This window comes from Pantherophis guttatus, chromosome 2, assembly GCF_059756535.1.
Source record: "Pantherophis guttatus breed Tessera chromosome 2, ASM5975653v1, whole genome shotgun sequence".
Classification (NCBI taxonomy): domain Eukaryota; kingdom Metazoa; phylum Chordata; class Lepidosauria; order Squamata; family Colubridae; genus Pantherophis; species Pantherophis guttatus.
The window spans coordinates 215,277,654-215,303,283 of NC_142064.1; the positions used below are offsets into that span (position 1 = coordinate 215,277,654).

Genomic DNA, 25,630 nt, shown 5'->3' on the forward strand with positions numbered 1-25,630 from the left:
GGATCATGTGATCCAATCTATATATGCATTTTAAGTCAAATACTACCAGGGACTTAACTAAGGATATGATCTCACTCTGAATTAGTAAATTGTTTTTAAAAAAAAATTAAAACATCATGCTTTGAATTCTTTTTTTATTTGTCTCAACTAGGACATTTCATAGATTCTTATGTCAGCCAGTTTACAGTGTAAATATTTTCTTCAGAGTCATTATGCCAATGGGACATTAGGGCTGTAGAACGAATGAAATGATAATGAAACTTACAAGTTTACTTTTCTTTATGACTATTAATAGCAATTTTAAAGATCTAGATTTAGGGGTAACCCAACAACTTTTCTGTGGTAGAATGCACATTATCTAACCATTCACCACAGGCTTAAAAACAAAGTTGAAGCAGATTTTTTTATTTCTGCAATCAAAGAAGCCAGGTATTAAAGCTGCTATTTGAAGTACAAGAAATTAAAATTCAGAATAAAATTAGACTATTCACAAACAAAATTTCACTTGAATACAAAGAAGTTTGTATATCAACAATTTAAATGTGATTCATTTACAAATAACTACCCTGTTTTCCCCAAAATAAGACATCCCCTGATAATAAGCCCAATCGGGTTTTTGAGCTCACGGCAATAAGGCCAAGCGCTTATTTCAGGCTTCAAAAAAGTATAAGACAGGGTCTTATTTTCGGGGAAACACAGTAATTTGAGTCTTCCAATTTTTTATTATTCATCTGAGAAGTTAAGCTCTAGTTTTCCCTTATCCAATTCTGTATTTATAAATTCCAGAATATTTACTAGACTTACTAGATTTACCTGGTCCAACCAGTTTTTTTAAAATAACTATTTTGGTGCCCAAATGGCCAAGCAAAGGGAGCAAGCTGCAAACTGAATAGTAAAGCAATTCACTTTCCAATAAATCCTTTCACAGGGTTTAATTTATAACCCTTAATTCATGATTCTTAGGTGCAAATATTTTCCATAATTCAGAAGGAGATCTGGGATCAGTAATTTAGATTATGTCTTCACCAGATGAAAAATAAAGGTTAGTTGGAGCAATGGATTTATGCTAAATTGGTTAAATGTCACTCCCATTGAAATTAATCGAACTTAAAGCTATCATACATAGGAGGGTAGAGACCAATTGTACACTGTGATATCACATTTCCCCATATGAAGTTATATGTGGCTTAGTGATGTAAGTACATTATGTTAGAATGCAAGCTTTATTTTTGCACCATTATGGCTAGCCATGGCAAAATCATGATTAACTTTGATTCCAAGGAGAACTGACTTATTTAACATATTTTATTCAACATACTGAGTTTATCAATTGTTGTTGGCAGCTGTTTTTGTGTCTGTGTGTGTGTGTGTGCGTGTCATTGCATTCAGGTGAGCTTTATAATATAAAGAAAGAAAGCTGGTCTGCTGTTTACTTCATTCTTCTGCCTCAGAATAGTCTTAATCACACCAACTTATCTTTGCCCTATCTAGGCCAATGGCACACATCCAAGTAAAGTCCTGGAATACAGCCAACTGCTCTTTTTTATTTTAAACCTAAAAATATTCTTGGAAATAAAGGTAATTGTAAGGACTGGCATCTGTTTTGTAGTTCGGCAAGTGTTCTTTAAAAGAAAAAAAAAACGAATAAACGAAAAAAAAAAGTTCAGTGAGATGGGCCAGAATGCTTCACTGATGCCAAGGGAGTTATCTATAGATTGGTGCATCGTGCTCTTGCACTGTGAATTCTGAGTTCTGTTTTCTTCCAGTCTTAGGTTCATGTTCATCTGCTCTGAATGTTCCCAAAAACCAACTTACCTTACATGCTTTTCAGTTCAATTTCCATGTACGTCCACTTTTTGATCCATAAATAAAGAACAAGAGTTGGAAAGAGTAAGATGGGAATAGTTCACAGAGGAAGTGTTACACTCTTACAATGCACCTGTTTATCCCCATTCTGTTCTGAGGTCTATGGTTTCCCAGGCAGCTGCTGGTTAAGTAGGAAGTAGGAGACAGGCCCCTGTGTAACTCACAGCATGCTATCTGAGGCATTACAAACCAAAATGTGGGTGATAAAAGAATTACTTGCCAGTGCTAGTTTTTAAGAGAAGGAAACAGCTTACAATGTAGATAGCTCTGATATTTTGGAATCTATGTTTTTAATTATAAAAATCAAGAAAGGTATTTTCATTACATCTAGAAGTATCAGCTATAACGCTGTTTTGTATTTCATTGCATTTAGGAGATTTTCTTTGAGAAAATGAGTCCTTACTATAGTTTCTGCCATTATCTCTTGCACAGCTATTTTATTTTAGTTATTAATTTTTAGTCATAAGAATACAGATTTCATATACAACTTAAAACAGTTCATTTAGTGATGGTTTGAAGTTACAACAGCACTGAAAAAGTGACTTAGACCATTTTTCACACTTATGACTGTTGCAGCATCCCCGTGGTCATGTGATTTACTTTGGATGCTTGACAACTGATTCACATCTATGATGGATGCCTGTCCCCTGGTCATGTGATCTCCTTTTGCGACCTTCTGACAAGCAAAGTCAATGGGAAGGCCAGATTCATTTAACAACTGTGTACTAACTTAACAAGTGCAGTGATTCACTTAACAACTTTTCACAGTTTCAGTCACAAACTGACTTCAGTGGACCTTACATCATACTTAAGTGATCAGTAGAGGGGGCGTGCATAAGTGCACTAACGTGCCTATCATCCTTGTCATTGTATTTTTATTCTTTTAGTCCTGTTCTCCTTTTTGTTTGACAAATTCTAATCAATAAATAAACTGTGGCCAGAAAAATCGTAAAATGGGGCAAAACTCACTTAACAAATTTCTCACTTAGCAACATAATTTTTGGGTTTAATTGTGGTGGGTCAAGGACTACCTGTACTCTTCCCTAACTTAACCTTTTAATCTCATATTTAAATTCTCTTAAAGCTGTTTGGAAAGGATCAAGTTAATTTAACAGCTAATACAACTACTTTACATTTTAACTTGCTTTTTTGCAACCAGCTGAATTTTGTAGTGCTGAGTAGCTACCACTCAGCACTTTTACATTAGTCTTTTTTTCACTGTTGCAAGTATTTCCATAACACTGCCAAACTTTTGACTTAAAATAAATTAACTTTTCTTCTCATAAAATAAATATGTGGAGTCCTGCCAGCCCAAAACATCATGGATGTATTGGATTTCAATTTCTATAAGTGAATGGTCTTTTTACTATTTTACAAGAGAGAATTATCAAATCAAGACACTACAAATTCTTATTACTAAGGTGACAACTATTACATAATGAAATACAAAATCACTAGCTTTCTCAGGCAACTGGTATTGCTATTTTTCTCCAACAATTAGTTAAGGCACCAGCTGCAAGTTGAAATTAATGCAAATGTTTTCCTATGAATAATGTTATTAAACTTTGATATATTGCTCAGAATTCTTTTTTATTGGAATGGGATATTTTTAAAAAAAAAAATACAGAAAAGACACTAAAGGTATATAATTGCACATTATTATGTTTTCTGATTAATAGAAGTAAACTACTAATAATAGTAGGTGTATGTATATGTATACACACACACATACATACCCACGTGTCTGTAAGAGTAAATATATTCACACCTATGCTATTATGCAAACATTTCATAGGTAATAACTGACCTCTCCAATTAGTAGTAAGGTTGCAGAATAGAGAATCGTCTCATACATGCAATTAGGCCTGTATTTGTTTTTGTTTTAATCAATTGTGCCTATATTTTATTTTATTTGTTTACTAATCAAATTTATATAGCTATCTATCTCACCAAAAGTGGGACAGCATATCATAATATTTAGAGTAATTTATAATTTTGGAGACTAAATAGCACCTTACGTTTCTTTCTATCTCAAAATGGTACAAATCTTTGCCATCTTTTTTCAGCAAATTATGGAAAGAATTTTTTTTCCAGGGGGAAAAAGTCCAGTGGGGGGAAAAAGTCCAGTGGCGGATTGCAAGAAAACATCCTTTCTCATATTTCTACTTATACCTATATCTTTGATTTAAGGGTCATAGGGAAGCTGAAAGCATTTTTTTTTTTTTAATTTGATTTATATGCCGCCCTTCTCCGGAGTCTCAGGGTGGCTTACAATGTGCTCAGCAATAGCCTTCATCCTTTTGTATATTTATACAAAGTCAGCTTATTGCCCCCACAACTGGGTCCTCAATTTACCTACCTTAGAAAGGATGGAAGGCTGAGTCAACCTTGAGCCTGGCGAGATTCGAACCTGCAGTAATTGCAGGCAGCTGGTCTTAATAACCAGCTTAACAACAGGGTGCCTTAGACCACTGTACTACCAAGGCTCTTCAGTAGTAGGTTAACTCTCAAGGTCACAATATCACAATTTCTTGCAGGTTCTGAACAGGCCTATGAAAATACATATAATGTTTCCTTTCTCAATTGTGCCAACGCTGCTATAATCACAATAGCAATCCTGCCAGGTTGGAAATCAGCTATATTCAAGAGTATCATAAGCATACCATCCTGATTTTTTTCAGGATGTTTACTGCAGCCATGGCTATCATTCTGGCAGACAGTGATGTCTTCTGCTACTTGCTGCTGATAATATTGTTGGTTATCATGATGAAATTGAAGGTACCAATCACACCACACATGTTTCTATACCATCAGGGCACCCAGGAGCATACCTTCTCCCTCTGCTGCCCTCCTCACTTCTCCACTATCCTTCCCCTGGTAAAGTATGGAAGACTGCTAGCATATTCATTTCAAACAGGTAACCCAATCTTGGGACAGCTTATTAAATGACCAAAACTATCTCTGTTTTTTCTGATGTGCCAACATTCACAGTTAAAATCACATGATAAAATTATTATATTTGAAGTGAATTGCAGAATCTTGCAAAGTTTTGGAAGAAGGTTTTTGAGAGATCTATATGATTATACAATAGGACTGAAGAAAAGCTTTCAAGAGATGTGCAGTGTTTTCCATAATTTGGGTTACAATTTAAGAGTGTTTTTAAAGATTCTTGAAACTGTGCTTTGGTACATAATTTTCCCTTTGGCACTAGCTCTTTTAATGAATGCTTGAAACTTTTTCAAGTTTTCTGAATAACCCATTACATGGTTTCCAATCAGAAAATATTACACTTGGAAATGTGTAGTTTAGTTTCAGGTTAGGTTTTTATACACTGATATTTAAGTATTGCATTTTGCTAGAGAATGATTGGGCAGAAAAAGCATTACATCTTCCTTTAGAAATTTTTGAATGTTCTTGAGTTTATATTGGATAATTCCTTCTGGCTTGTAGCTATGTTGTACCATGATTTTGAATCTTAGCCATCTTAAAATATCTTACTGCTTTCTGGGGCCTATCCTATTAATTATCAACAAAATGCTGTAGGAGTTTATTAAATACCAGCAGAATTGTTTAAGATCTGCCATTAAATTTGAATCAACAATGCCTCTCTTGATATTGCGTTGACCACTAGTTGGCAGTGAAACAATGACTGGATTTTATTGCTACAAATCAGAGGGTGGATCTACTGATTATCAGAACAAAACAAAACAATATCATTTATATTTGCTAAAATATTATCTACACTCCAAAATAAATAAGTGCCCATTAATGTTACTGTAAAAATTTTTTGAACCAAGGTGTCAATATATACAAGCCCCTGAATGTTGGTTCTTTACTTTTTAGTGAAAGTAAATTTGACTACTTAGCACTGCATCTACTGCAAAAGGAAGCTTTATCTGCTTAATCTAAGTGACATGTACTAAGGCCAAGAAATTTAACAAAAATAACCACTTATTAGCCAAGGAGAAGCTGTCTTTAAACTACAATGAAGCTTTTAAAATTTAGTTTAAATGCAAACCAATAACAATTTGTCTAAAAAAGGAAGCTGTAACACTAGGGTAATCACAGGTTTGAAAGCCAGAAGAATACAATTCACATTCAGAATGGAGAATAGCATTTTGAAAGCTGATTATATGGTTTATGCATAGAAGTTTCCTTCCAATAAATGGATCTATGGAGGATAAGCAAAGGAAAGTCATTCCATTCTAACCAAAAGCTGGAGTCAATCAAGGAAATGCAGGATGATTGCTGCAGTGTGAATTTGTCTGATATGCAAAGATGCAGGCATGCAATGCATTGTTTATCATTCCTGTTTATGAAAAATTCAGGTATTACAGAAGCATCTCCTCCCGCCCTTCCCAAATCTGCTCAATTGCAATTGCAATTGCAATTGCTAAGCTCTTCAGTTATCTTATTTTATTTTGGTAGAACAAGAGAAGCTGGGGAAGAAAAAAGAAATTAGCATCCTTTTCTAGTGACTTATCCTTTCACTAAATTGCACTGTAATTGTAATTGAACAGCTCCTGTTATCCAGTTCTCTGTGATTAGATGATTGATCCTTCAGTCACTCCATCCCATTGCCTCCCTTCCCCTTTCTGCAGTCAGATTTTTTATAAGAAGGGAAGTAAAAATAGCTTGGTGCTCCTGGTTTTCTGAAGACTGTTTCTGCTTTTCTGCAGAATTGCAAGGTTTATATTATTATCTGTTCACAACAATGGAAAGTCACACCTGCATTGAATTCTTCCGAAGAACGTAGGGTGTCTTAATGTATCAGTATAGTCTCCCAAATACGGCCCAGTAACACAAAGAAATCCCACAGAGTAGGAGCACTCTCACAGGGCAAGGTCCAGGGTTCCAAGTCCAATCCACAAGGCAGAGTCCAGCACAAGACAAGGGCAGTCCCCAGGATGAGAAACAGGTTCCAGGCAAGAAGCAGTTCCAAAAGCACAGTGAAGAAATTGTTAACTGCAGTCCACAAAAGCAGGGCTAGGTCTAAACAAAAGGTTAAGAGCAATCTTCCAAGCGAGGCAAGATAAATAACAACAAGCACAAGTCGCAGGCAACTCTCCGTTAGGTTGACCACCTCCCCCAATGGGGCAGCATCGTCCTCAGTCCCTGGTGTGCCTTCTCTGTTGGACAATCCCAATTCCTCCTCCTCCAAACCGGGCTCTGATGGGCCATGACACTCTTGTTTGCTGGTATTAAAGGTATTATTGCAGTATATAATCTATTCCGAAAAAACCCTGCATTTTGCAAGTGACTGATAGTGATTTTGTCAATGCCAATGGTGTTCAAGTGATGCTCCAGATGTTTTGGGATTGCTTCCAAGGAATCTACAGCTATTGGTACAAGTGTAATATAGTTCTGAAGGGTATAAAAAAGAGGAATCCTCAGATTGCCCATCTTAACTGAAGAGAGGTATGACTCACTGTCCATTAACACATGCTCAGACAGTGAAAAACTAAACAAGCACGACCTTTCAGTCCACATATGTTATCATTATTACTGCTTTTCAAGATTTCAGTCACAGAACGGATGAATGAAAACATTGGCAAGCAATGGAGGTGAACAACCTTTTCTTTATGGGTAATTGCAAATCTAATTTTCACAATGCCATCCCAAAGAAGAAGATGCTGAGGAAGCAGCAGGAGCTGCAGCAGCTAATTCTGCTGCTTGCCAATCAGTGGGTGGACTGGTAATAGAGTAAACTTTGTCACCAGCGGTGAGTGAGATTGTCATGGCCCCTTTGGGATGCTGGGAATCTTGATGGCTGACCCGCAGTGCTGACTCCTGATGCTGGGCTTGAACGTCCATGGAGTTCTTCAAACTTTTTATTTCTCCTGTTTAACTAGAAACTCGAGAAATACAGGTGTCTCTCAAGAAAAGAAAAACATTTTATATTTGATGTGAAATCTAAAGATAATTACAAGCTGGAAGATAATGGGACAAATATCTAGCACTGAAAAGATTATTCCCCATGAAAAGTATTGAATTATGACAACTAGTATATGAATATATGAATAGACTATTACAAAGCATATTTCACTTTGAACCATTATTTTGTATTGATTCTTTTAGTTAACAAATGGCACGCACAACACATGTACAGATATAAATCTATGGAAATTGAAATAAATTACAATTTTTATGGACTACTGTGCCTCACCTGATTGATGTCTGTCAATTTATTTTATCTAGAATGGCAGTTGATTATTTTGATATTTGTATTCTACCCTTATTTCAAATAGTTTTATATCAGAGGCATGCTGATAAATATCCACATATCCTTGAAAATAGGGCTGTATTCTTCTTTTCAGTTTGTTAATGATGTAAGAACCAAATCAGGAAATATTGACTTTCAATTTTGTCAATTTTGTTTGATACTTGGGGACTCCCTGAACAGTCCAGTTCAGTTTTCTTGGCAAGTTTTTCAGAAGTGGTTTGCCATTGCAAACCTGAAGGCAGAGGAAAAGTGATTAATCCAAAATGGCCTAGTTGGCTTTGTGCCTGAAGTGGGATTAGAACTCGTGGTCTCCCAGTTTGTAGTCTTTTGCCTTAACCACTACATTTAACTGGCTCTCACTTGATAGATAGAAATTGATAGAAGTTTATTTTTACTTCTATTTAGATTTTACAACTTCTTTATTGGCATTGGGACTTGTATTATATAGTATTTGAATGAAAAATAATAGTTTATCAAGATTATAACATTTAATTAATTCAGCCAATGTTGCATTTATTGAAATCTTTCATTTAGGAAACTAAGATATAGAGTTTGAATATGGTTATATTTAAGATTTGAACTAATACTAGGTAACTCTAGAGGCATCTATTCTTTCTAAGGACAGAGGCTGCAACATGATTTATTCATTCATTAGTTATTTCTAGAATGTTTACTTAGATATCTGACTGGATACATTTGGGGAAATTCCCTGATGATCATGCAGGTTGCTTAACTTGGAACATAGATGGTCTCTGGCATAAGGAGATGAAGATATCTTTCGACAGGTTGCTCCTCCAAGAACATTTTCCAACTTTAAAGACTCCTTGGTTTATTCTTTAGCTTTTGGAAATGAAACAGATAAAAATATACCTAGAGCACTGATAGCATATGACCACATGAATGTAACTGGGATATGCCCAGATTCATGCTTATACAGAAATGCCTATCTAGGGGTGTGTTAGATCTATATCCCACCAGGCTCTTTTAGGTGGATGGAAATGGGTGGAAATGGTTGGATTCAGTGAATGCCTCTCTGGAGGAAGGAGGTTTAGCATTTAGCAATAGTACTTAGACTTGTATACCGCTTCACAGTGCCTTACAACCCACTCTAAGCAATTTACAGAGTCAGCATATTGCCCCAACAATCTGGATCCTCATTTTACTGACCTCAGATGGATCGAAGACCATCAACCTTGAGCTGGTCAAAATCAAACTGCTACCAGTCAGCACTGTGCCACCACAGCTCTTTCACGGTTTGAAAGAAGCAGTATTAGATTATTTTGAATATTCACCTGTACTGCGTAATTTTCACCCTATCCCCAACATTTTCTTTCTGGGAATCCCTTCTTGTCTTGTGATGACTTCTTGGCAGCATTAAACATCCTGTCAACCTTTCATCTAACACTGAAGAAAATGGGGAAGGTCTTCCCTTTTTAAATATGCTTTCAATGCCTCAGATATTGGAGCTATTGTGTTCTTTTACAGTAAACTGAATTTCAGTGGTGCTAAATGAGGCAACTGGATTGTCTTTTTATTGGTCTACTATTATAGACCAATAAACTGTTGTGTACAGTTCAGAAACTTGGGACTGGGCATCATAAGTTTTTTAAAAGAAAAAATACAGTACTTTATATAGCTTCTGAAAAATCAAATTACAAAGCATGGTTTTAAATGAGGCATGAAATATAAATGCATCAACCAATTAGATGCACTTGCTAAAATTAAGCTATTATAAACATTTATTATTTCATTTTTCTTTGTGTGGTGTGTATGTGTGTGTGTGTATGTTTATTATATTTATTTATTAAATTTGTATACTGCCAATGACTCCTGATAGGTTCACAATTATATTCTGGGCTATTGAGTGAGAGAACAAAGCATTTTCTCCTTTCAGTCAATTTACCAGATTGTGTTTGAATGGATTTCATGTGAAGACATTTTTTTGGGGACAAATCAAACATAGAATTTGATAAATAAAAATCCACTTTTTTTATTCCTTAACCTTGTCAAAGTGTTCTCTTTGGGGACTAAGTTATCTAGCCTTTGTTTTGTTTTGTGTATTATTTGAAAAAATGTTCAGATACTTGATGAAATCACAGACAATGTGGGGCCAATGCACATTAAAACAGTAAATTTTAGTATTCAGTGTTCTAAGAAATACTGAATGCTTAAAGTTGGCTCTTTGGACTTATGTAAGGTATGCATTTAATTTGTTTGAAATGTGACTAGGTGCTCCAGTGTATAAAGTTTTGTTGTCTTATTTTGGAAATAATTGAATTGAAATAGCAGAACTGGAACACTACTAGCTAAATGAAACAAAAGAATCTTTTATGGAAGATAACAGTGAAAACGTAAGTCAAATTTTGTGTGGATATAATTTAAAGGGGGCTAATATGGTATAGTCTATAAACAACAAAGAGGGAAACATGAGTAAAGACAGCCAAACTGAAAGTGACTCTTCTACAAGAAAATTGCAATGGAGCTTCATAGTTTAGGGAAAACATGAAAGAGAATATGATAGCATTGTATAAACTTACACATCATACAAAGAAAACACATGGTATTTGATTCTTTACAATACAAGAACCTGGGATAATGTAATGAAACTTGTGTGGAAGATTTAGGAAAGACCAAAAAAAAAAAAAAAAGCAGCTAATTGTAACCTTCTATCCCCATGATTTATCAGTTAACTACTCTGAAATGTTCTGTATTTCTTCAGTGATCTCTCTGCTGCTAAACTACTAAGACAAAATATAAACAGGTTTTCATTCCACTAAGTATCTTTGTTGTAATAAGTCTTTATTACATATGGATCTTTTACATATATCGTTTCCACACACTGTTTTTGCTATGTCAAGGATTTTGAATGTTTCTCTCTCAAACAAACATTAGCTTTAGCTAATCTATCTAGAGATGTACTAATATTAGATGTATTTTTTTATTAGAAAAACAAAAGCTTCTTTGGTGAACAACTATAATTTTACAATGTTTAAAAGAAAGCTTGAGAAAACATTGAAGTCTCCACCAGTGATGCCTTCATTGAAGTTGCTTATGTCTCATGAGGATAGATAACCTTGCGAATTGTCTATTAATTAGAGTTGGAAGCATTGATAACTTAATAACTGATTCTAATTTAAACCAAAGAACTCTTCATTGTGGTTCTACACTGTAAATCCTCTTGAAAGTCATTTAAAAATATTCAAGTAGGTTAAATGAACTTGCACTACCATTGTGTCTTGGAGAAGACTAAACCTATAATTTATATTAATTTTTCTTTCAGTGGTGTCTTTTCTTATTCCATTAAACTATTTTTAAAAGTTCTAAACTATCTTGTCTGAACTGAATATAAATATCAAGTCATGGTCAATGTGTGAGATACTTTTCTGCCACTCAGTGAATTAGCTAATTAATTAACAGATTTACTGTACAATTCTAGACATGTCTGTTCAATCTTCTATTGAAGCTAAATGTGCAGAAATATGGGACTAATGGCAATTATACAGCAGTCCTCAAATTATTATCACAATTGGGAATGGAACCTGCATATCTGAGCAATGTGGTCATTAAGTGAGTGGTGAATTTTACAACCTGTTTGCCACATTAGTTAAATGAGTCTGACTTCCCCCATTGACTTTGCCTGTTGGAAGTCCCCTGGGAAGGCCACAAATAGGATTACGTGATCCTGGGATGTAGCAGTGATGAAAGCATGAGGACCAATACAATAAGTCACTTTTTCAGGGCTGTTGTCACTTCAGATGGTCATTGAACAAATAGTTGTAAGCTCTGGGCTAGCTCTATCTAAAAGTGACAGGTTTATTTAAAATTGGAAACTATATAATTTTTAACAGTTAAAGTTTTATTTAACAATAGCACAGGATATAATATTAAAAGGTACTCTCTGCTCATTTTATTATTCTTTAAAGTCTTATTGTAGTCCTTTTATTTAAAACAAAGACATATTTTTTTAAAAAAAATATCTATGAATGATTTTTGTAGACCCCTGAGCAAGTCTTGGGAAATCCCCAGAGGTCATTGGACTACACCTCAAAAAACACTCCCCTAGCTCAAAGGCCAAGTGTGATTTGCGAGGCCTTTTGGTTTAATTTAACAAGACCCCATCCCTTCTCTGGATATCCTGAACCCTCATGCCAAATGAGACAGAAAGAAATTGCTCCTTTCCTTTGTGCTAATGGAAGGTACTGTAGACGTTGGTTGCCATGTTTTTCCTCCCAGGAGGATGAATTTCTAGTACATAAAAATGTGAACACTCACCATGGGAACAAAATGGACATCTGCAGCTACCTCTGATGACAAAAATGGCATGTCATGATGATATCAGGTTTAAACTCCACATTTTCATACTTGCATCTTATCGCTGATACGTAAGCCATGAGATTTGTCTCATGCTGCAGAAATACTACATGGCATTATGTTCTTGCCTAGTGATAATGTGTCAACGTTTAGAATTGAGTCATTGGGAGTCAGGTGGAATACAAGTTTAATAAATTAAATAAAATATTAAATATACTCTTTAAACCTGAACTGATAATTTTCCTTATCAAGGTAGTAACAGATTATTCCTCTTTATCGAATTATATTGTATCATGAGTGAAGAACAATCAGGTACTGATAGAATAGACAAAAGAAGAAAATGCAGGGAAACATTTCAGAGATAAATCCACCATGTGTCCTCTTTAGGAGAGGAGGTTATATTTAAAGTATTAGTTGGGGCGGCGGCAGCAGCCTGGATTTCCTGAATGGAAATGAAAGCAGAACTTGTCTGTACATCTTCAGCCTTGAATATACAGCCTCTAAACCCTAAGCAGCATTGCTCCTATTAAATGAAAAACAGAGGAGTGTATGGTAGAGAGCACCAAATTTCAGACTCAGGCTCATAAAACAAATATCCTCTTTGGCAGTCAAAACCAAAATGAGTGCCAGGTGAGCCTGGGAGGACCTGTCTGTTGCAAAGCAGTATCAAACTGAGACAGTGTTTATTTCAGGCCACCCTCTTGATCCCACAAGTCCAGAATCTGACATTGCAAGCCATTTCTTGGGCATGATGACTTTGCCCGAATCACAACGTCACTTCTACCCTGGCCACTTTTATATCACTGTACTTAAAACAATGAACCAAGTTTGCTATGCCTCCCCTGAGGGACTGATGCATTGCCTTTTGATCTTAGCAGTGTGTCCTCTTGCCCTTGATTGTACCCCTGGATCTCTGTTGGACAGAACAGATAGCTTTGGGATGAAGAAGACATTTTAAAGCTTTACAGTAAGTTAAAGAAACAGGAACAAGCTGCTTCCTAATTTAATTCCATACAAATCAATTCTATACTTGGCATGTTGATGGCAATACAGAAATAGTCTGATAGCTAACAGCACAGGGTCTGCTAGGACTCAACCACATTGAATTCATGGTAGTTCAAATCCTTAAAGATTCATAGCTGTTTCGTTGTGGCTCTGAATTTCAAGCAGCAATAAAATAAATGTATTTTACAGCCTAATATATTATGTTACTTTGTTATTCATAATTACTGCATCATACCAACTAAAGATATCTATTCTTCTCCAGCATAATCCCTTTTTGTAAAATACAATAATGTGGTGCCTGCATTTCTAAAATGAAGGAAACATAGAGTAAAAGAGATTAGAATAGTTTCTGTTTTCCTCCCAACAAAAGTAGCATGTATTAAATACGGTGTATTTTACAATATTCACCTTGCAAAAATAATTGGTGCCATATAAATCATCTCCAGTGCAATACATTATTTAACCAGGTTTAATAAACCATCACAGCATTTAACATTCTTGCATCTTATTTTAAAATTCATGTTTTATTTTAATGTAAGTCATAATATTAAAACACAAAAATGTAAAGCTGTTTCCATAATATTTTCTAAATAAGAATGGCTGTCAAAGAAGAAAAAGAAAGCTTTGTTTAGTATACAGATAAAAATATAAGAGTAGACATTAGGACTGAATACATGTTGAAAGTAATTCAAGAGAAAAGCATTGGCCCTCCTACATTATGTCAGTATTTCTCTGAAATTTATCTGGTGTGTTTTTTTTCAGGCTTCAAAAAAGTCTGAAACAAGATGCAGGTTGAATCCTTGATTCAGGATATTCTGAATAAATTCTCCTCTAAAATTCTCTTAAGGAAGTATCTCAAAAGAACACATATCCAAATAGCTGGGAAATCTGAAAAGAAATTTAGTAGTTCCCTTATGTTTGCCACTGGAATAACTATGTTCAACAAGAGGAGGTATTTATTGTGAAAATTACCAAATTATAAAAATATCAGTCCTCTAAGAAAGTTCAATTTTTGAAGAAAGTTTTAGATATGCTACTTAGATATGGGCACACATTATTCATGCCTATGCTAAATGAAGTTAGGACTGTTTCCAAACTTTCACCTTTGAATTATGTTGTTTTCTGGATTTTCCTATAAGAAAGCATAGTATTGTAAACATAAATCTTGTTATTTATTTATTTATTAAATTGATTTGCTAATCTATCTTGCCATGAGGATGGTCTAGGCCAGGGGTGTCAATCTCAAGGCCTGGGGGCTGGATGTGGCCTGCGGGGTGCTTAGATCTGGCCCACGGGGCCACCCTGGAAACAGCAATAGCAAAGGACCGGCTCGTGGTGCCTCTGCCAGCGAAAACAGAGCTTGTGAGGACTATGCGCAGCCCTCCCGAGCTCTGTTTTCTCTGGCAGAGGTTGCAGGATGCCATCCCAGCCAAAAATGGAGCTTGTGAGGGCTACATGTGATCCTCCTTGAGCTCCATTTTCATTGGCAGAGGGTTGCAAGAGTCCGGCGCAGCAAAAATGGGGCTCGGGAGATCATTTTTGCTATACAGGCATCCCCCCAACATGAGTGACATGTGGCCATGCCCACTCTGGCCACACCCACCCCAGCCCCCGAGGTCAAACACAACCCTGGTGCAGCCCTCAATGAAATCGAGTTTGACAACCCTGGTCTGGGCAGTTTACTACAATAAAAAGAAAAAGATAAAAAGAGTGTAAACAATAGTTTACAATATTTCTACAATATTGTAAAATACGTAGAAATAATATTTCTAGCATAGATAATTTCTTTTCTTTGGGTAAATGACTTAGTTATCTCCTTAGTTTTGAGATAATAGCATTCTTTGATCATTAGGCACAAATTAAATTTTGATTTCCAGGGCTCTCCTTGTCAAATATTTATTTATTTAATGTAATGTGACACCCATCTCACTATCAAAGTGAAATATGACAGGAATCCTGACAAATATACTATGTTTCCAGTGGAACAACAGCAAAATCCTATAGACTTATCTCATATATGATTTACAATTGGCTTAATGACAAGGGTAATTTCATAATGGGAACTCCATTTTTGATGCAAAAGAGCCAAGACTAGGCAACTGAACAGTCTGTTATACCTCTGAGTGCTAACATTGATGGTTCAATAAAGCAAGTGATCACCAACTATGCATCCCCTTCTTCGTAGTTTTTGATTGGTTTATTCCTTCAGAGATGATATCTTGCAGTCCTGCCATAGGTAGCTAACTGAATATTTTGAAACTTTTAAAATAATGCATCTTCCTCTTAAAGACTATTGTTGGATAAAATTAAAACAAATGTCAAGAACTATGCTTTCCTGTACCATACTTATTGCCATGTCAGATCTCCCACCAACAGATTAGAATAATCTAACCCAGGAGTGTCAAACGCATGTCGTCACAGCATCATCATGTGATATATCACAACTTTCCCCCCCTTCGTTAAACCTAGCATGGGCATGGCCAGCGTGTATCGTATCCTGCCCGTGGGCTGTAAGTTTGATAGCTCTGGTCTAACCTATACATTCTTTCTCCTCCCTACAGGGGAAAACTTGATATACAGTTGCCTTGGATTTTGTAAGTGATTTACTATATGTCAAGGGCCTGGCATGATTATTTTCTCTAAGAATGCATCTCATTTTTGGTCATTGTCATGAACATTGTCATGAATCTGAAGATTCAGATTCAGAATCTGACTTCAACTTCGACATTGCTCCAGGTGAGCCTCTGGATTGTCAGTCCCAGGAATCACTGAGCCATGATCAATCTCAAGCATCTCCTGATCAGTTGAAGCAGTTGGATGATGAGGCATGATCCCCAAGCTCCAGTTCTCAACGCATAAAGCACTGAACAGAGCAGTGCTCAATGAGGCTCTTGGCTAGGCAAATGCAAGACCTGAGTAATTTCAGCCAGCCAATAGATTTATGCAGCCATTTTCCTTTCACTTTGTTGAAATCAACCATTTATAATTCCAGCATGTGGCTCTTATTCCTTGTTTCTTTGCTCTTAACTCCTTGACTATTGGACTGGTTTACTACCAGACTTTGACTCCTGGAATGAATTTGGACCATTCTTTTGCTACTTGAACTTCAAATAAAATTATCCAGGCAAGCATTTCATGCAAAGATCTCAAATTATGATCATGCCTACCGTTATCTGCCTGGCTGTAGTAAATAACTCTATTCTTCAGCAACTCTATCTCTGTATGTGTGTTTACAACCTGAATCACAGTAGCCAAAACCTCTTTTTTCCATAAAAAGCTCATCTCAAGTTTTTCATGTCTTTCTCAAGCATTTCATTGGATGATGGATTCACCTGTCCTTTGCATATCAAGTACATTCATCAAATGGAAGAATGGAAAGAAAAGTGATATTGTAGAATAATATATTTTATATAAATTAGCAGCAAGGCAATTGGTCTGATTATTTACTTATTGGTGGATTCACTTATAATAACTCAGTAGGAATGCAATATATACAACTGTCCAGAGTCGTTCAGACTTAAGCAGCATAAAATTTGATAAATTATTATTATCATTCTTATTATTATGGCTGGTCACACAGTTAGCCAAATGTTTAAAACTGGATTTGGCATTTTTATCCACTTATCAAATCCTTCCAAGATCTGGGATAGGAAGATGTTGATGTTTATGATATCAGAAATATCATTGCAAGATATAAACTATTCCAAGTAAAGCTGCCTTTTGCAATTGACCAATGGTGATTCTGTCACTGCCAATTGTGTTCCTATGCTTCTCCAGATGTTTTGGGATTGCACTCAAGATGCCTATTACTTTTGCTTTCTTTTTCATTTTCATTTACAAATTTCCTTTTCATCACTTTTTTCTTGAACATTAGATATATATAGCATTTGTTTCAGTTCTACTCTTTATCATACTAATATCATTTTCATTCAAACCTTTAAAAAATTCCTTCCAATGTTTCCTAATTTCAGTTTAATCCACCATCTTTGCTTACTTTTATTTTTGAATATTATCTACTTTGCTGGAAGCTATTAGTTCAGCCCTTTTTACTCGTTTCCATTTTCTTTTAGTTACCCTCAAAATCATTCTGCATTTTTCAGTCCTCTTTTATTCTTACCTCTTCTTTTTCTGTTTCCCAAATAAGTTTGATTGTTTGTTTTTGGCTTTCCCTATATATACAAGACAATATTTTTTATCTCATTCTATTTTTTCCAGCATTATTTTCTTATATACATGTTATTTCATCCACATCTTTATTTTATTATTCCACCAAACATCCGTGTTCATACTTCCCATTAATGTAACTTCTAGGCCACCTCTTTCCTTCTATGACTCTTTTTAGTAAGTACCATTCTTAAGACAATAAAAAATTATCCATTCGATATTCAGAACCTCTCATCATCCTTGTATCATTCACTAAATTTCTCAGTCTTTTATCAATCAAATTCGCCATTCCTTTGCTGATAATAAAACAGAATTATATTAATTTCTTTGCCGTGGTTACATATGGCTAGTCTGATCTTTAAATCACATATCTGAAACAAGCAGTTTCCAGGTGGAAACTTATTCATTGTTTCATTCATCTCTCAATGTTCTTCTCACTTTTTCCCTACCCCTAATTTTATTGCCTTCCCATTTTTTAATTGTTTGCTCCTTTCACAATGAAGGTCATGATATTTCATCACTTCAGGGGCTAGATCCCTGATACCTATCATGGTTCCAAGTCAATTGAATCTGAAATAAATATTTGTATTAATACAGAGAAAATATCATGCCTACAATATCATGTTTACCAGATTACCAGCCTTAGTTGCATATATAAGCGTAATAACATAATAACAGTTTTGACATATAATGGTTCTGCAATTAATGCAGCCTATGCTCAATTTTCTACAGATAGCTATAGGTTCTTCTAGGCAAAGTAGGCTCTCTAATCTAGAGACTGCTTTGCCATTCAACATGTTGCCCACTTCCTACTGTGTTGAGTTGAGATAAGAATTCAGATTGAATCAATTGAATAATCATGCTTATGTTTATTTACATGAATGGAGTATTATGTTCTTTGCATAATATCTCTTTGTATCTCTCATGTAATATCCTTAAGAATGACTTTATTATTAGTGTGCCAATGCATACATGGTAGTGACTAATTGGTTACATAATTTATGCCTTGAGAGCAAGCCAATTCCAAGGTACATACTACATACTACATAAATCCTTACCTTTTCCTGCTTCTTGGAATAAGTGGTATATCAAAGCTGCTTCTGTTCCTTTCTAGGATTGTGTTCACTTTATGGGATGCTCATGTTTCCCTTTGTAGTTATCTTGTTTCCTTAACCAGCTGCAAAGCTATTGCTGTATTTGAGGTCTTTTTATAGTGTATATACATGCTGAAAACTGTCCTTGATCAATTTTTACATAACATCTGTATCACCTGTGGCTCTTCCTTTTTGTTGGGATGCAACACACAAGTGAGTCACCATAATCTGCTAACTTTGGGCTAATAAAATTATCATTTGGTTTTCTTAAGATTATTGTTGTCCTGACTTCATCAGTGAGGATGTACATTTTGTGTAGTAACACACACTTAGGATAGGACATATTTATTTCCAATATAACAGTATTACTGTATTTATTTAATAAGTCTATTTTTGGGGGGGAGACTTCAGAGCTTCTCTTTTTAGCAATGTAGTGAAGAGTGTTTTAAGGAAAAATTACAACAGCTCAAAGAGACTACAATGCTGAAACCATGACAGCTACTGAGAAAAAAATGTATGTATCTTTGTCAGTACATTAATGAAATTCAATCAGCATGCAAAGCAAAAAGCAGACCATTTTCACCTAGTGACTTTTTGCAAAAAATAAAAACTTATCTTAAGCTCTTAGTTTTTGAAGTGACATGAAAGGCAATGCCTTAGTTTATCTCTTACCTTCAGAGCAAGCTTACTGATTGTTTACTCTTATCACTTCAAGCCAGAAACTTGAAAAGATTGCTAGACACTTCAGCAGCACAAACTATTAAATTCCTGATTTGACAGGAGGTGGAGATTTGTTATTTCCATTTAAACTACTTTCATTTCAAAATGCAATCTCATTTAAACTTAAAGGTTTTGATTGAAGCCTGAGGATCAAAAGGAAAGAAGGAAAAGAATGTTAGATTTAACTTGAATTGGTAGCTATAAATAACAGTTACATTTAATTGCTTTTTCCTTACCTTGTACTCAGACCAAGTGGGATTATCTGTCTTCTTCTGTGTTCATAATAGGACTTTATGTGTTTCAATCTATCATCACGGTTGTGATCCGAAAGAAGGGAGTATCTGTAGCTCAGGGATGAATCCTTGGGGCTCTCTGAACTTGCTCACTCACTTGGAGATGTTTCATAACCCAGCTAGGTAATCTCTTCAGGACTGATTAGTCATGTTTGTTAAAAAAAACACACCTTTCAATAATTATCAACCCCATTCCTTAGGCAAGCAGTATAGCAATGGTCTATTATTTCAAATAATAAATACATTGCTGTTACTGAAAAAAAAATTGGGGGGGGGAATATCATGTGTGACATAGTTGCATTTTCTTTGGCAGCAAATATGTAACCATTACAAGCAAAAAAATAAAAATAAACCCTATTCGGGGTAGAGTTGGGGTGATTGGATGAAGTGTTCACTAGCTGGATGCCCTTCCTGATGCCTATACTGAGTTCACAGGAAAAGTTTGTTTTTCGTTGCACCCTAAGAGAAAAACATTTGCTGCTACTTGGGATTGAATTCTCAGCTTTCAAAGTGCGAGGCGAGCATCTTCACTATTAGGTCACCATACCACTCTATTTCAACCAATAGATTGCCCTATCACAGAAGAACAGATTAAATCACATGTAATGAGCATCCCAGCCCATAATGTGGATTCACCTTTTGTCTACCCACTGGCTAATATGGACCCGGGAAAGAGGACCATAACTTTATCAAACAATTTTACCAAAATCATGCCAATCCCATCTATTGGCTGCAAGACCCAATAAATGCAATCCTGTCCTCAAATTGTATGAAATCATGTCCAACTAGCCATCCTAACTTCTGCCCTGCTAGTCTGTTCCCATTAGAGCAGAGGTCTCCAAACTTGGCAACTTTAAGACTTGTGTAGAGTTCAACTTCCAGAATTTCACAGCCAGCCATGGTGGCTGGGGAATTCTTGGAGTTGAAATCCACAAGTTGCCAAGTTTGGAGACCCCTGCATTAGAGCATCAGCTATCAGATAAATTCTCATATTGGAACAAATGTGATTGCTCTGGAAGAAAAACCTCTTAATTTTCTAGTACCTCCTAAGGTATAAAAGGATCTTGGCTCCTATTCATTTTTTGTTATACCATTCCTGGTATTATGGATATTAATAAATTCTCCCTATTTTTATCGCATTATGTATCTGAGAAAAATGCAATTCTTAACCAGCTATAGATTTCATTGTTGATAAAATTGCCTAACTAGGCACCAGAGTCACAGCGTAATCAGAGGGAAAATATGAGTAACCTCTACCTGAGAATCACATTTATTAATAGTTGCAAACAGTATTAATTCCAATTGCTAGCCTAGTTTGAAAAATCGGTTAATGAAACCTAGGTTTTTAGCTGATAGAAGATTACTGTCTCTTGTGCATGACTGTGACCAAGAGTTGAATAATGATTGTTTAATTGTAAAAATTCAATAAAACAATTTTTAAAGATTACTGTCATTGGAAAACTATTTCCAAGACAGAATAGTGTAATGTAGTAGTTAATGTGTAAAATTAGGAATAAGGTAGTCTCAGTTCAATTCCACCCTCAGTCAAGGTAACCTTCTTTGACCCTAGATCTCCTTCTTTAGGTCACTCTTCCTCAGCCTCACAAATTTCACAGGACTCCTGTGGAAGAATGAATTAAGATTACTTAAATTAGTTTTCCTATGTACTCTGCTAGGAAATCCTATAGAAAGATAATATAAATCTAATAAAAAGAAATAAATAGAATCTGGGCATTTTTTACCTTTTTTTTTTCTTCCTGCCATTTTCCTGCAAGTGTAGAATCTGCTTTTTAGGATCAATGAGTAATTGATCTATCAGTTACTACAAGAATTAACTAACCAGCTTGTCACCTGACCTGATGTATACCCAGCACTAAATATTAAAACCATTTGCTAGACATCTGGCTATAAATGAAGGAAACCGGTTTCAATATAAGGGAAAGGATTGTTCTGATTCAGCAGTATGGGTGTCTTGTGTGTTCCATCAACTGTTGGAAGAATGTACAGTTTGCGGTCCAAAAAATATGATTTAACAATGAATGGTTAAATCATTTAAATAGTAATTGTATATCATAAATTTTATGCCAGTACAAAATCCAAAATGTAGTTTTAATAAGTTTCCTAAACTGAGCATTTGAGAATAAATTTGGAATACTGTGGAAGCATTATTTATTTATTTATTGAATTTATGTTGCCACCTATTCTCCCAGGGTGACTCAAGGCAGCTTATGGAATATAAAACGACATTTAAAACAATAAAACTAATTAAAAGAATCAAATAAATTAATATAGTATAAGATAATAAAATCACCCCCTGCCCAGCAGATCACACAAGCCATTTAATGGGCTCCATCCTGCTCTGGGTTCCCCAGGCCTGCTGGCAGAACCAGGTCTTCAGCGCCTTCCGGAAGAGTATTAGAGTGGGGGCCATTCTAATCTCTGGGGGAATGATTTTCCAGAGAGAAGGAGCCACCATAGAGAAGGCCCTTCTTCTGGGTCCCACCAGGTGTATCTCCCTCGGTGATGGGACCCACAACATTCCCTGCCTCCCCGCTCCTCTGGTGGGTCGGGTAGATGTGACTGGCAAGAGATGGTCCCTCACATAACCTGGTCCCAAGCCATGAAGGGCTTTAAAGGTGACAACCAGCACCTTGAATTGCACCCAGAAGCAAACGGGCGCCAATGCAGCTCCTGCAGGAGAGGTGATACATGTGCAAACCAGGGTCTGCACAAAACCATGCAGGCCGTTGCATTTTGCACCAACTGGAGCTTCCGGATGCTCTTCAAAGGCAGCCCCATGTAGAGCTTGTTGCAATAGTCAAGACGGGAAGTGACTAGGGCATGAGAGACTGTGAGTAGGGATTGTTGGTCCAGGAAAGGGTGTAACTGATGCACAACCCGCAGTTGCCCTATATATGGTCAATATTTAGTTTAAAGTCCTTTCATTGCATTCAAGAATTATCATCTGCAGAGTTCCTTTCATATTACATTTGGTATCTTCAAGCAAATTAAAATGGAAAAACTGTTAGAAACTACTTTCTAACAAATATAGTAAGGAATAATGTCAATAATTCACATAGTATTTCAAATGCAGCCTTTTAAACTGGTAATAAACTGCATTAATCATTATACTATTTAAAATTCTATTTAAATTCTGTTCTATACTATTTAAAATTCCCATTTTATTATATGTTAAAAATTATACCATGTATAGAACACTGTGTAGTTGTTAACAATATAGACTAAATACAGTAGATATATATCCAACAACTCTGAAATTTGCTAAGAACTATTCTTTTAAAAAATAATGAGACACATATAAATAGAAATAAAATAAAGGACTTTCTTATTGCTTACAAAGTAAGACTATAGAACCACATGAAGAAATATTTATATAGCCTACCATTTTAAGATTGAGTTAAAAGGCTCTGTCTTTAAATTTTCTTCCTTGCATATGGCTGCTGCAATTCAAATGATGGAGCAGGTATAATTTATATTAAGCACATAATTAATATTAATATTAGTTTCCTATAGAATTAGACTGAGGCAAAAGCAAAGGTCAGCTCTTATGTTAACTCATTCTCTTTGCATGAGATTCTGTAGGGTGGTAGGTCTCTGCTCTTATAAAAAAAAAAAACACAAGCGTGTAGGTATATAGGTATTGAATTTATATAACCACCGATCTCATGCATGTGACTCTAGGAGTCAGACACAAATCAAAAGAAACCAGAAAGAATCAAAGCAACCAAAACAAAAGTATTAAAAACTATAAATACAAAACAAATAAAAAAAACATGGAAGATTATATTCAGAATCTTATTAGACAACCATTTTGAAAGTTTCCTATTTCCGTGGGACAGAACCAAGTTAAAGGGCTTTCTGGAAGTTCAGTAGGGTCAGGTTCAGTTAGCAGTATATTGGCCTATATTGAAAACACTCACCTCCTGCTTGGAAGGTTGGCAGTTCAATCCTAGGTAGCGGTAGATTTTCTCTCCTAGGGCACAAGGGGAAAATATCTGCTGTGAATTCCATATGGCATCAGGGAAGACATCCAGCCAATCAATGGTCAGCTTCATCAGTCACTACCTTGAATTAAGAGATTACGGGGCTGTTAAAAAAGGGTTTTTTAGTAGGATCAGAGCCAATCTCACCTTCAGGGAAATGAGGATCCAAGAGGGTGCCATTGGCTTAAAACTCCCCAGAGCAGGGTATGCTCTATTGTATATTCTATGGACAGAATTGTACCTGGGAATAGTACCTAATAAGCTGCAGAGCTGTTATACAACATATAGCTGTTACCTATAGGGGAGTGCAATCTATTAGAACCAGAATTTTTCACTGATTGAGAAATTCTACAGCAGAAGGAAAAGTCTTATTGGACAGATTTGAATATATTTGTAAGGGTTATTTGTACTTTACATTTATATTGTTTTATTTGTTTCCTAGTATGATTTGATTGCTTATTAGTAACCTATAATTATCACTAAGTGTTGTATCTTATGATTCTTGATGAATGTATTTATTTTCTTTTTATATACACTGAGAGCAAATTCCTTGTGTGTCCATCACACTTGGCCAATAGAGAATTCTAACTCTAACTAACTCTAAAGAAAATAAAGGAATAATCTACAGAAACATCAACAAATCACAATTTGATTTACATATATTGATATAGTATGCAATATATTTGCTTACATCTCAGTCATTTTGCTTGAATAGGAAATAGGAAAAAGCAAATGGAACATTAATCATATAGAAGCAGATCAGATATCTAAAGCAATCTATAAGCAGTTTCTTAACCTCGTATATGTACTTCGTGAATGAAAGAGTATGTGAATTGTTGCTGCTAGCCCTATTCTGAACTGGGTGGAACACCTGATGCTTTAGCTCTTTCTCTTGAGATCCCAGTTTGTGAAGCGGTCCCATTCCTTCTTATGCAGAAAAATGCTTCAGTGCCACTCAGATAAAGATAGCAGTCTTCAAATATGCCACACAGAAGACAGAGCGGACTTATTCTTCATTCCCCCTGACAGCAGCACCAGAGCCAGTGTGTAAAAATTAGACTTCAAAAGAAACTATCTGATTATATGAGGTCTCAGCCAGCAAAAGCAACAGCTACTCTTCCTCTCTAGAGGTCTTCAAAGAAAGGCTTGGATGATTATTTGCATCCTGCTCAGAAAAAAGAATGGATTAGATGATTTCTATGATCACCTTCAACTCTGTGATTCTATCAATATTATCAAGTAAACTCCAAATGCCAGTTTTTATTGAGAGCCACTTTGGTCTGGTCATTAAGACACCAGGCTAGAAGCCAGAAGACTGTGATTTCTTGTCCTGCCTTAGGCATCAAAAACCAGCTGGATGACTTTGGGCAGGTCATACTTTCTTTCAGCCAAACTCATCTGTCCCAACTCACCTCACCTCACCTCACTGAGTTGATGTGGGCAAAATAGGAGGAAGGAATATGCATGCGTCAGGGGTGGGTTCTACTTACCTTTACTACCGTTTCGCAACGGGATCACGTGCATGCACGTCTTGCTTCTGTGCATGTGCAGATCGCTTCTGATGATATCAGGGTTAGTGGGCAGAGCCTCCTGCCGGGTTTTACTACCGTTTCTATAGAACCGGTCCAAACAGGGGGCAACCCCCCAATGGCATGCATGTTTGCTGCCTTGAGTTATTTATAAAAATAATAAAGGCAGAAAATAAAGAAAACTACAAATGAAGTTCACAAAATGAAAGAGTTATGTTCAGTTCTAAATAAGCTCAGAAAAACTGGTTCTTGTAAAAACTCTTGTAAAATATGGTTACATGACTGCAGACTGCTACAAATGGCTATAAATGCAGCCATGAAGCTGAGCACCTGAAGTTGGGTCACATGATCTTGAAGGGAGCCCGACTATCAAAACTTTGAATCCAGCTCGTAAGTTTCCTTTTTTTGAGTTGGATGTAAC

The 25,630-nt window shown here is 35.8% G+C and overlaps 1 protein-coding gene and 1 long non-coding RNA gene across 4 annotated transcripts in view; one reads left to right on the forward strand and one right to left on the reverse strand.

Moving 5' to 3' along the window:
* SLC6A1 (solute carrier family 6 member 1) overlaps nt 1-25,630 on the forward strand; it is a 65,671-nt gene that overhangs the window by 13,195 nt on the left and 26,846 nt on the right. The window lies entirely within an intron of this gene.
* The window catches only part of LOC148115515 (uncharacterized), a 52,506-nt gene continuing 47,951 nt past the window's right edge, over nt 21,076-25,630 (reverse strand). The window contains exons 2-3 of the long non-coding RNA XR_015732648.1: nt 23,618-23,670; nt 21,076-21,297 (exon numbers count right to left, since the gene is read on the reverse strand). This is a non-coding gene — a long non-coding RNA (uncharacterized LOC148115515). The remainder of the gene's footprint in view (nt 21,298-23,617; nt 23,671-25,630) is intronic.